Source organism: Rattus norvegicus, chromosome 2, assembly GCF_021556685.1.
Source record: "Rattus norvegicus strain SHRSP/BbbUtx chromosome 2, alternate assembly SHRSP_T2T, whole genome shotgun sequence".
NCBI classification, from domain to species: domain Eukaryota; kingdom Metazoa; phylum Chordata; class Mammalia; order Rodentia; family Muridae; genus Rattus; species Rattus norvegicus.
This window is the reverse complement of record NC_141535.1, coordinates 175,764,425-175,777,238: the sequence shown is the minus strand read 5'-3', so window position 1 is coordinate 175,777,238 and position 12,814 is coordinate 175,764,425.

Below are 12,814 nucleotides of genomic sequence, written 5' to 3'. Positions count from 1 at the left end.
AGCAACCACATGGTGGCTCACAACCACCATGGGATCTGATGCCCTCTCCTGGTGTGTCTGGAGACAGTGACAGTGTCCTCACATATATAAGAAATAAATAAATCTTTAAAAAAAAAAAAAAAAGATCGACTTCAGCTGTAGATAGAAGGGTACCAGATCCACAAACCAAGAAAACACTGATTGAATCTTTAGCTTTGAAAATGTTGATTCTGAATACAAAAAGGTGATCAGGCCTCCAAAGGCAAGATCAGCACCAATAGACGAGTGGACTAGAAATATGGTTGACATTGGATCTCACTTATATGAAATGAATTTATTAGAAATGATCCCTAAAGGTTTTGAGAAAATGCAAACTGTCAGATGTCTTTGACCCGTCCAGTGGGTCCAGTTATTCAGGGTCCTGAAGAGGCTTTCTACCTGTAGGTCAATGGGGGTGAAGAGAAGAAAGAGACCAAGCAAGGTTCTGTTGTCAAGGTCTCGTTTATTGGGGTGAGCGTTACAGCTTTTAAGGCTTTCAGGTAGGGGGAGTGACCTTTGTGAAACACAAAGGAAGGAGGGACGTGGGTACTCTGATAGCAGGAGGTGAAGAGGTCATGCGGTGGAGACAGCGGGTGTTTGCTCAGGAGACATCTGGTATTTGCTCCGGCTGAAGCATTCCGTGATTGTTATCTTCCTGTGCCATAAATTCATGGGAAAGGCTTTTGTCCAACAATCTCAAGACTTTATGGCAGTCATCTTAGGGGTGAGTATCTGTGGCCATGCAGCCCAGAGTCACGTAGCCACTTTGAGCCATACAGTCAGAAAGCTGCCAGCCCCAAATCCAATAGGGCTCCCTACATGTCTTAATGTGGTGAGCAAGGTAATTTCAAAAAGAACTGTAGACAAAAACCAGAAGATATGGCAAAAGCCAACATTGGATTAATGAACATAGACCAACAAGGGGAAAACAAGGCAATCCCTATAAAAAACACCCAGGGAGCTTCACCATACTAAATCATTCATAAGGTGTCCTAAGATCCATAAGGTTTCTCACACTTACTTTTCAAGTAAGTGTGTTGTGAAAGGGAGGTGGGTGGCTGTTTCTGGTTTTGTTTTTCATAATTTCACAAATTCCCTTTGGATGTTGTTGTTTGTTAACCAGCCTGGCTTGGATGTCGATCATTAGTCAAGGCTATATTTTAAGTTTTGATTCTCATGTGTCAGTCTCTGGATTACAAGTCCAAGGGTAGAAGTTGTAACCCCAATGCGTCCTGTTTGGTCAACGCATTTTCACGATGTTAATGTTAGATGCTTTAGAAGAGAATATTACGAACACTAAATACCTTATATGTATCCAAAGCAGCATTCTTTTTTTTTTTTTTTTTTTTTTTTTTTGGAGCTGGGGACCGAACCCAGGGCCTTGTGCTTCCTAGGTAAGCGCTCTACCACTGAGCTAAATCCCCAGCCCCCCAAAGCAGCATTCTTATCTCCATAGTAGAGATGTAAAGAAGTAGGATAGTCAGTCATCAACCGTATATCTTACAACATAGCTTGATTGGTATGGGACGGGATGTGTATATTAGATGTTCCCTGTTTCTTCATATTCCCCTTAGTTACCATTTGGTATTTCACCTTGAAGTATGCCTTCTAAGGGAATTATCTAGAGATGCTAGATAATGTAACAGCAAGGAAGTTTTAAAAATTTTCTGGTGTGTGTGTGTGTGTGTGTGTGTGTGTGTGTGATGTGATGTGATTATGAATTTTTAGGCCATAATATATATGTGGGAACTGGAAGATGACATTGTGGGACCTACTATGGTCATTTTATATGGTGATCAAGGTCAGATTGCCAACTTTGCACACCACAGGCATTTCCCGTTGAACTTTCTCACAGATGCTCAAATAAAGTTAGTTGAAATATTATGTTAATAAAATATTGTCTTCTTTTCAGATTATAAACATATTGTCTTCTAAGGGTTGAGGAAAACAAGAGGATTTGGATAATAAACCCTATATGCAAATGAAAAAAGAACACCCAGAGGGCCTCTTGCAGGTACCGATATAAGATTCAAATCAGCCATCTCAGGTCTGCAGCAGAGCAACACATCCACAGAAAAATTAAGCAACACTGCTCTGAAAACAGACATTAAAAAGCCAGATATCATAGTCAGAGTAGCTCCAATAGTTAAAGCAAAACAAAACAAAACAAAAAAAACAAAAACAAAAACAAAAACAAAAACCCAAAAAACAACAAAAAAAATCCAACAAAAACAAAAAACAAAACAAAACAAAAAAAAACCAAAAACAACAAAGGTATTTTAGGAAATTTCCATGGATGATATCTATGTCTAGGATACAAGATAGGTCAGCAAACGATTTGAGCACAGAAGGTATGAATCAGGAGGGACCAATTAATAACTCTTAATGATTTTCAAAAATTGTTGGGAGACATTGATTGGTTAATATCCACAATTGGGTTAACTACTCAAGAGTTAAGTAATTTATTTCAAACGTTACCAGGTGATAAAGATTTAACTTGTTCAAGAAAATTATCAGCTGAGACTAAAAAAGAATTGGCTGTGGTGGAAAAGAAATTACAGGATCCATATGTAGATCATTTGGATCCAGGCTGGCCTTGAACTCGTGATCCTCCTGCCTCTGCCTCCTTCAGCAAATCCTACCGGTGTGCGCCACCACAACCGGCGATCATTTGGATCCAAAGATGGCCTATGTTTTAGTTATTTTGGCTCCTACTAATTCTCCCACAGGAATATTTTATACAGAGTGAAGATTATATTTTAGAATGGATATTTTAGCATATGAACAGAGTAAAAAAATTAAAACCAATATAAAAAAGTTTCCTTTTTTAATTAATTTATTATTTTTATGTGTATATTGCCTGCATGTATGTGGTAGGTGGGAGATTTTTTTAAAGATTTATTTATTTATTGTATATAAGTATACTGTAGCTGTCTTCAGTCACACCAGAAGAGGGCATCAGATCTCATTACAGATGGTTGTGAGCCACCATGTGGTTGCTGGGAATCGAACTCAGGACCTCTGGAAGAGCAGTCAGTGCTCTTAACCGCTGAGCCATCTCTCCAGCCCTAAAAAGGTTTTCTTAATTGATTTTAAAAGGAAAGATGAGACTTCATCAAATAGTAGGAATCAAATCGTCAGAAATCGTGATGCCCTTTAATAATGCTGAAATTGCCTCCTTATGGGCAGAAAATGAAAACTGACAAGGAATTTGCAATATATTTTTGGGAGAGATTAACAATAAATATCCCCCAAAGCAAGCAACCTCAGTTTATAAAAAGAACTTACTGGGTTCTCCCTAATATAGTCAGAGTGACATCAATTTCTGGAGCCCCTGCATTCTAAGCTGATGCCAATCAATAAATCAGGAAAGGCAAGTAGTAAGTCAGGAAACATAAGTAAACTAATTCAAAGTCCATGTGATTCAGTTAAAAAATCAGAGCTCCGACTACTCTTCCAGAGGTCCTGAGTTCAATTCCCAGCAATCACATGGTGGCTCACAACCATCTGTAATGGGATCTGATGCCCTCTTCTGGTGAGTCTGAAGACAGTTACAGTGTACTCATATACAGAAAATAATAAGTCTTAAAAAAAAAAATCAGAGCTCCATGTCATTCTTACAGTATTACTAGATTAATTTTCCTGGCTCTCAATATGCAGACACAGTTGTTCTGCATATAGAAAATTCTGAACTTCTTCAGGACGACTGAACATAAAGCAAAGGATCCTCTTTAGCTGAAATGTGCACACTACACATTCTATATGAGTGTTAATGCAAACATATGTGTAACCTTTAAACGCTTGTATGACCACAAAGAAAAACAGGCAGACACCAGTGAAGCTGAAGCAGCCCAGACAAGATTCGCTCTCGAGGACGCTGAGACACACGCACTCCAGCATCCTGCTTGATCTAACCTCAGACTGTCTCAGTAGCTCTTTCCTCACTCGCTTCAAGGACAGCTTAAAAATGGCCGACTCGAGGAGGGAGAGGGGAAAAAAAAAAGAAAAAAAAATGGCCGACTCCAGCTTATCTAGCATCTGGAACTGTTCCATTTAGGACTTCAGTTAAACCCTGAACTGTCCCATCACACGGAGACTGGGCAACAAATGATACAGCTAGCTTTTCTAGGACTTGGCCAATATTCCAATTTTCTTAGGGCCCCCAAAAGAGAATGCTGCCTCCACACAGCAGGAGGCAAATTTAAGAGAATAACCTGCCATTCCCCCAAAATGGGGTGGGTGGTTTGTAGTTGTTCATTGGGTGATGGACATTTGTGGGGTAGGGGGTTGGTCACAAGCTGTCAATGGTCTTGATTAGGGAGGAAACCAAGTAAAGGAGGTTAGATTCAGGGATTTATTTCCCTCTCTCTTTTTTTTTCTTTTTGTATCTGTCTTTCTTTCCTATCTATGTTAGTGAAAAAAGAGAGCAGAAGGGATAAAGAGAAAAGGGGAATATAGAATGATCAGACAAAGGGTAGATTATTGAATCTATTTTTAGACCAAGGAGCATTAATAAGACATATATTTTCATTTGCTATGGACTTTTTATATTGATACAAATTTAAGATTATATTTTGTTACTACATTATATATATGTGTATATATATGTGTGTATATATGTGTGTATATATATATGTATATATATATATATAAATATCTTGTTTAAGGTGTTGTACCTGTTGTAACTCATTTAAAAATGCAATGTGAGTTCTAGTTCTTTTGAAAGCTGCTATTGCAAACTGTTTAGAGTATTTTTAAAATGCCAGTTAATAGTGGATCAAACTTATTGGTCACGTTGGATACTAGCTTAGTTATTACAGAAATTGTTTCCTAGGTTAAACAGATAGTCACTAGCTAGAAACAATCAATTCACATGTAATATAGACAGATATATCTCTAGATAGATCAAAAATCTCAGAATACGGCATTTAAAGATCTGATATTAACATAAGGTTTCCACGATGGTGAGATGTCTGCTCCTGGAAGCATCCCCATTTTCCTTCAAAGAAGATGATAAGCATTGAATAACAGCCTTATGGTGTTTGCTTCAAACGTGGCAAGCTAACATTGGGCAAAAAATTGCCCTTGCCTCATCTAATGTCAGTATGCTGTCCAAGATATAGACAAGCCGTGTGCTATAAACAAGCCTAAATGGTGTGCTATAAAAGTCATCAAAGCAGCAGCCCGCCCCTCCTTCCTGCCCCAGATTATAATTGGGATAGGATGCCCCCATAGGAGCTTTCAAAATGGTGGCTCCTGTCAATGTCGCGCGCCCAACGTCTCGCCAGCAAGAACGACGCGCGGACACCAGGATCCTTCTGCAGCAAAGCGTTTATTACATCTTGAAGAGGAGAGAGCGAGGCCCAGAATGGTGCTGCTTATATACACCCTAATGTGGCGTGTCCACGCCTGATTGGTTGCTTACCCATGATCTCATAGGCACGCCCCGGAGTGGGCAAAGACCTGGCACAAAGGCACTCTTGCACATGCGCACACAGTTAACTTCCTGAAAGGAAGTCGGCTGGCGCGGCGAAGGCTGGCGCCATCTTGTAATGGCGGAGGCTATCCTGGCCTTCCATGTGGGGCGCAGTGGAAACCAGCGCCATCTAGCGGTGGTGAATGTTATTGCGGCCCTCTACACCTAAATGGTGTGCTATAAAAGTCATCAAAGCAGCAGCCCGCCCCTCCTTCCTGCCCCAGATTATAATTGGGATAGGATGCCCCCATAGGAGCTTTCAAAATGGTGGCTCCTGTCAAAATGACAACACCAGGACACCCCCTCAACCTGCAGCCCATCACAGGAACAGTAGTGGATCTTGTTTCCTGCGTCAACCTGCAGCTTCCATGAAATACCACTGTAGCAGCTGTCCACAGTGGAGAAACTGGGTTCTGTCTCAGCCTATAGCCTTGGTAAAATAACCACTTGCAGGAGCTGTGCCACAGAAGCCGTCCTCAGTGGCAGCACCTCCTCCCCAGCCTCCTTGAGCAGTTTCACAGAGATGGCACCTCAGCAAAGGAGCTGTAGCCAGGAAGGACTTTCCATCCTAACGAATGGGCTTGATGCAGGGAAAAGAGGTGTGGGTGGCTATCAATTCCTGAGCAGAAAAAACTCACCAATCCCTGAATTTCCCACAAATGATAGAAAATGATTGAAGTACAGAACTCCAAACTCACCAAGACAGAATAAATAACAGAAAACTTCATCCATGGTTTCTAAATGTAAACGGACTGACTGAACGCCGTGAATGTAATTGTACCTTATAAATCTTAATTATTTTTTAGTGTATATAGTTTATTAATAAACGAATGAGGGGTTGGGGATTTAGCTCAGTGGTAGAGCTCTTGCCTAGGAAGCGCAAGGCCCTGGGTTCGGTTCCCAGCTCCGAAAAAAAGAACCAAAAAAAAAAAAAGCAGGGCTGGAGAGATGGCTCAGCTGTTAAGAGCACTGACTGCTCTTCCAGAGGTCCTGAGTTCAATTCCCAGCAACCACATGGTGGCTCACAACCATCTGAAATGGGATCTGGTGCCCTCTTCTGGTGTGTCTGAAGACAGCTACAGTGTACTTATATGTAATAAATACATAAATCTTTAAAAAAAAAAAGCAAATGAGTTTTTATTGGACTAAAAGGGGGAGATGTTGAGAGATGGTTTGTGCACTGTGTATTCAGATGCTGATTTATGTGTGCTCTTGTGGTATATATTTAATCTCAATCAGAATTTCTACCCTGTCTTTGATCATTCGGTTTCCAGACAGAAGACTCAAATCCTTTAGATTTATGAAAAGCACTACAGCTGGGCAGATATCTACCCTGTAAGTTATTAGTATCTACTTCCCTGTCAGTACTCCTGAGTTATAATTTGTCGTGTTCTACCTGGGAAGCTCTTACTCCAATTGGTCAGCCATCATGACCATGTTTTCATGATTCACTTACCCCATGGTGTCTCCTCTTCCTCATTCTCCCCTGCCTCAGACACCCAGCCCAGGAACCCCACCAATCTCTCTTCTGCCCAGCAATAGGCTGTAGGCATCTTCATAGACCAATCAGGGATGACTTGGGGGGGGGCAAAGTTACATAGCATCACTTGGTCTAAGTGAGGATCAACCCATCCACCAGACAACCCAGGCATTACAGTATTTAGTATTATAATACATTGTAACAGCCAACCTGGACAGTTTTAAGTTAAGGAGCAAGGTTTGCACAACGAAAGCTGGTAAATGTGAGAGTTCACTCTTGGCCTTTGGTACAGAATTTAGCATTGCAGTCCCTAGCAGCAGCAAACCTCAACAGTGTCCAGAGATCGGGTCGGGGGTAAGGGAATTGTCATTGTCCTGATCATTGGAGCATCTCCTGTCTGCTGTCACCTCTGTTTTATTAATGAAGAGCTGATCTTGCTACAGCTTGGCAGGAAGAGAGGGGAGAAGAGGCTTTAGATCCCAGCCAGGGCATCTCAGATAGAGCACTGGATTGTACTCATGAGCCCTCACACCCGCCCTAGCTTTTACTTTTCCTTAGGATTCAGTTTTATTTATTGGGATGTGTGAGTCTGTGCATGAGTATCTGGTTTTTCTTGCCCTACAGTTTACGTACTGGTGTTTTGCTGGCATGTACGTTTGTGTGAGGCGTCAAATTACCTGAGATGGAAGTACAGCTAGTTGTGAGCTGCCATGTGAATGCAGGGAATTGAACTCAGGTCCTCTGGAAGAGCAGTGCTCGTCTAGGGCTCTTAACTGATGGGCCATCTCTTCTCACGAAAGGGATGGCTATCAATGTACACGGAGCTTATAGAATGCAAAATCGATTAGACCAGAAAATAAAATCCTTCTACCACATAATAATCAAAACACTAAATGTATAGAACAAAGAAGACGAAGGAGGAAGAGGAAGAGGAGGAGGAGGAGGAGGAGGAGGAGGAGGAGGAGGAGGAGGAGGAGATCTGCAAGAGAAAAAGAGCAAGTAGGGGCTGGAGAGATGGCTCAGTGGTTAAGAGCACTGACTGCTCTTCCAGAGGTCCTGAGTTCAATTCCCAGCAACTACATGGCGGTTCACAAGCATCTGTAATGGGATTAGATGCCTTCTTCTGGTGTGTCTGAAGACAGCAACAGTGTACCACATACATTAAAAAGAAAAGAAAAGGGTTGGGGATTTAGCTCAGTGGTAGAGCGCTTGCCTACCAAGCGCAAGGCCCTGGGTTCAGTCCCCAGCTCCGAAAAAAAGAAAAAAAAAAAAAAAGAAAAGAAAAGAAAAGAAAAGGCAGGCCTATCAAAATTACACCTGACTTCTCAATAGCGACTCTAAAAGCCAGAAGATCCTGAACAGATGTCATGCAGACATTAAGAGACCACAGATGTCAGCCAAGACTACTATACCCAGCAAAACTTTTACTCACCATATATGGAGAAACCAAGATATTCCATGACAAAACCAAATGTAAACAATATCTTGCCACTAATTCAGCCTATAGAGGATACTACAGGGAAAACTCCAACACAAGGAGGGTAACTACACTCAAGAAAATACAAGAAATTAATATTTCACTGCAAAACCAAAAGAAGAGAATCTCTCTCTCTCTCTCTCTCTCTCTCTCTCTCTCTCTCTCTCTCTCAGGCTAACAGAGTAGATGTGTAAACAGGATCCATCATTCTGCTACATACAAGAGACATGCCTCACAACAAAGACAGACAGACTTCAGAGTAAAGGGCTCGAAAAATGTTTTCCATGCAAATGGACAAAATAGACAAGCTGGAGTAGCCTTCTAACATCTAATAAAATAGACTTTCAAGCAAAAGTAATCAAAAGAGTTGGGGAAGGACACTTCATACACATCAAAGGGAAAAAATCCACCAAGATGACATTGCAATTCTGAACATCTATGCCCCAAATTCAAAGGCACCCACGTTCGTAAAATAACATTAGTAAAGCTTAAATCACACACCAAACTCCACACATTAATAATAGGAGACTTGGGGCTGGGGAGATGGCTCAGCAGTTAAGAGCACTGACTGCTCTTCCAGAGGTCCTGAGTTCAATTCCCAGCAACACATGGTGGCTCACAACCATCTGTAATGAGGTCTAATGTCTTTTTCTGGTCTGAAGACAGTAACAGTGTATTCACATACATAGAAAAATAAATCTTTTTTTTTAAAAAAAATAGGAGACTTTAACACCCAGTTCTCACCAATGGACTAGTCATTAAAATATAAACTACACAGAGAAATAATAAAACTAACATGTTCTGAATCAAATGTACCTAACTGATATCTATACACAATATTTCACCTAAATACAAAAGAATATATTTTCTTCTCAGCACCTCACAGAACCTTCTCCAAAATTGACCATATACTTAATTACAAAGCAATCCTCAACAGATACCAGAAGATTATAATAACTCCTTGCATCTATCTATTAATCTGTGGGTAAAAGCTGGATTTCAACAGAAACAACAGAAAGCCCACATACTCATGGAAACTGAACAAGTGTCTACTCAGTAACCACTGGGACTAATAAGAAATAAAGAAATCAAAGATTTTCAAGAATTCATTGAAAATGAAGGCACAATATACCCAAACTGGGACACAAAGAAAACAGTGCTAAGAGGAAAGTTAACAGCACTAAGTGCCATCATAAAGAAATTGGAGAGATCCTATATTAACAACTTAACAGCACATTTGAAAACTCTAGAACAAAAACAAGTAAACACACCTCAAGATGGCAGGAAATAGGGGGCTGGAGAGATGGCTCAGTGGTTAAGAGCACTGATTGCTCTTCCAGAGGTACTGAGTTCAAATCCCAGCACCCACATGTAATGAGATCTGGTGCCCTCTTCTGGCATCAAGACAGCAACAGTGTACTCATATGCATAAAATAAATACAAAAAAATTAAAAAAAAAGATGGCAGGAAATAATAAAACTCAGGGTTGAAATCAATCAGTTAGAAACAAAGAGAATGATACAAAGAATCAATGAAACCAAGAGCTGGTTCTTTGAGAAAGACAACAAGATAGATAAACCCTTAGCCAAACTAACTAAAGGCAGAGAGAGACAGTACCCAAATTAACAAAAATCAGAAATGAAAAGAGATATACAACAGATACTGAGGAATAGAATCATTAGATCTTACTTCAAAAACCTATATTTCACAAAATTTGAAAATCTAAATGAAATGGATGATTTTCTAGATAAAAAGTTTACCAAAGTTAAATCAAGATCAGATAAATAATTAAAATAGTCCTATAACTCTGAAAGTAATAGAGGGATCATTAAGGTTTTTTCTTTGTTTGTTTGTTTGTTTGTTTGTTTGTTTAAAACATAGGCTTAATATGTAGTCCTGGCTGGCTTAGAACTCACTATATAGAGCATATTCAAACTCTATAGAAATCTACCTGCCTCTGCCTCCAGAGTGTTGGGATCAAAGGTGTGTAATTCCAGCCACTTTAAGTGAATTAGTTTGCTGTTGGGGGACTGAACCCAGGGCCTTGCGCTTGCTAGGCAAGCGCTCTACCACTGACCTAAATCCCCAACCCCCTTGCTGTTTGGTTTTGTGACAAACACCATTACTACAAGCAAGTGGGGAAGAAAGAGTTTCTTTCTTTTTTTTTTTTTTAAGAGTTTATTTCATATCACAGTTTACAAGTCCTTCGTGAAGAGAGGTCAGGATAGGAACCTGGAGGCAGGAACCATGGAAGAATGCTTCTTACTGGTTGGCTCCCCATGGTTTGTTCAACTTGCTTTTTATAAGATTGCCAGCTCAGGTGTGGACTGTCCCCTCCAAACCCAATGGGCCGGTCCCTCCCATATCAGTCATTAATCAACAAAATGCTCTGCAGACTTGCCTGCAGTCCAATTTAATTAAAAGCATTTATTTTCTCTAGTAAGGTTTCTCTTCCTAGACTATCCTAGCTGTGTCAAGTTGGCAAACACTAACCAGGACAGTTGGTGATAGTGGTGATAGTGGTGTTTCAATGTGCTCATTGTAATGCTGAAGCCCATGTCCCTCTCAAGACTCTTGTTGGGGGATGGGTTTGGCCACTGTGTATTCAGATGTTGATTTCTATGCCTTGATATCTGATTGCATATGGAAGAGGCTCAACCTCTTATGCAAAAACTTTTCTGTCACCCCAAATTGGTTAACAAAGAACTGATCAGCCAATTAGCTGGGCACTTAGGGTGGGACTTCCGATTCCAGTGTGGGTGGTCCCAGAGGGAAGAGACCAGAGGAATTTGAGAAGGTAGTGAGTGAGGCCATGTGAAGGACCAGGAGGATTCACTATGAGGTCACGATGAGAGGGCAGCCATGAGGACACACATGGACCAGAGTGAGCCAGGGCAAGACCAAGAGGGTAAGTAACGGACCTTTGTCTGGGTATGAGCAGCCCAGTCGGGTTAGAACAGCTCAGAACCTGCCCAGCTTAGGTTTGCAGCTTGTTAGTAAATATGCCAGGTGTCTGTGTCTTTATCCAGGAGCTAGAATTGTTGTAGAGATGCCCAGCAGTTATTTGGGAATAAGGGCGCGTAGGGGTGAGGGGTGGGGGTAGGGTAGAAACCCTCCAAATAATTACATTTACGGGTTGTCTGTGACAAGAATTATTTAATTATTTTGCATTGCTGGGATCTCACCGAAGGCCAGACAAGCATTCTAACACTGATCTACATTTCCAACTCTGAAAAGCCCTTCCCCCCCCCCTTTTTTTTTTCTCCTTGGTTTTCAAAACACGGTTTCTTTTTTTTTTTTTTTTAAGATTTATTCATTATATAAGTACACTTGTAGCTGTCTTCAGACACACCAGAAGAGGGCATCAGATCTCATTACAGATGGTTGTGAGCCACCATGTGGTTGCTGGGAATTTAACTCAGGACCTCTGGAAGAGTAGTTAGTGCTCTTAACTGCTGAGTCATCTCTCCAGCCCAAAGCACGGTTTCTTTGTATCTTGGAATTCATGCTGTAGACCATGCTAGCCTTGAACTCATTAGAGTTCTGCCTGCCTCTTCCTCCTGACTGCTGGGATTAAAAGTGCATGGTGCCACCACCACTCAGCCTTGCCTGCTGTTTTTTAGTACAAGGTCTCATCACATAGCCCAGTCTGGACTCGAATGCACTGCAGTCTTCTTGCCTCAACTGCCCAAGAGCTTGCCTGCCTCCAGGCTTGGTATTAATTTACTTATAAAAGCTTTATTTTATTATTTAAAATTTTCTGTGTCTGAGTATTTGCATGTGTGCCTGGTGTCTACAGATGTCAGAAGGGAGCGTTAGATCCCCTGTAACTGGAGTTGCATACTATTGTGACCTGCCATATGGGCGATGGGAACTGAACCCTAGTCCTCTTCAGGAGCAGCCAGTAAATGGGTCTTAACCACTGAACCATCTCTCCAGCTTCCAATCCATCATGTTTTAAAAAAATTATTTTAGCCAGGTGTAGTGGTGCATTCCTTAATTCCAGGTCTCTGGAGGCAGAGACGGGTGGATCTCTGTGAGTTTGAGGCCAGCCTACTTTATGTACAGAGTTCGAGGTAAGGCTTGTGGATCTATGTAAACTGGAGAAGATCCTGGCCTAAAGAGTTTAGGATAGCCAGGGCTACATACAGAGACCCTGTCTCCAAAAAAAAAAAAAAAAAAAAAAAAAAGTGTGTATGTGTGTTGCCTGCATGTATGTATGTACATCACGTGCATGCCTGGTACCTACCAAGGCCAGAGCATAGTGTTTTCTGGGACTGGACTTACAGATGATTGTGAGCCCATTATGTGAGTACTTGGAATTGAACCCAGGTTCTCAAGGAGAGGAACAAGCCTTGGGCTA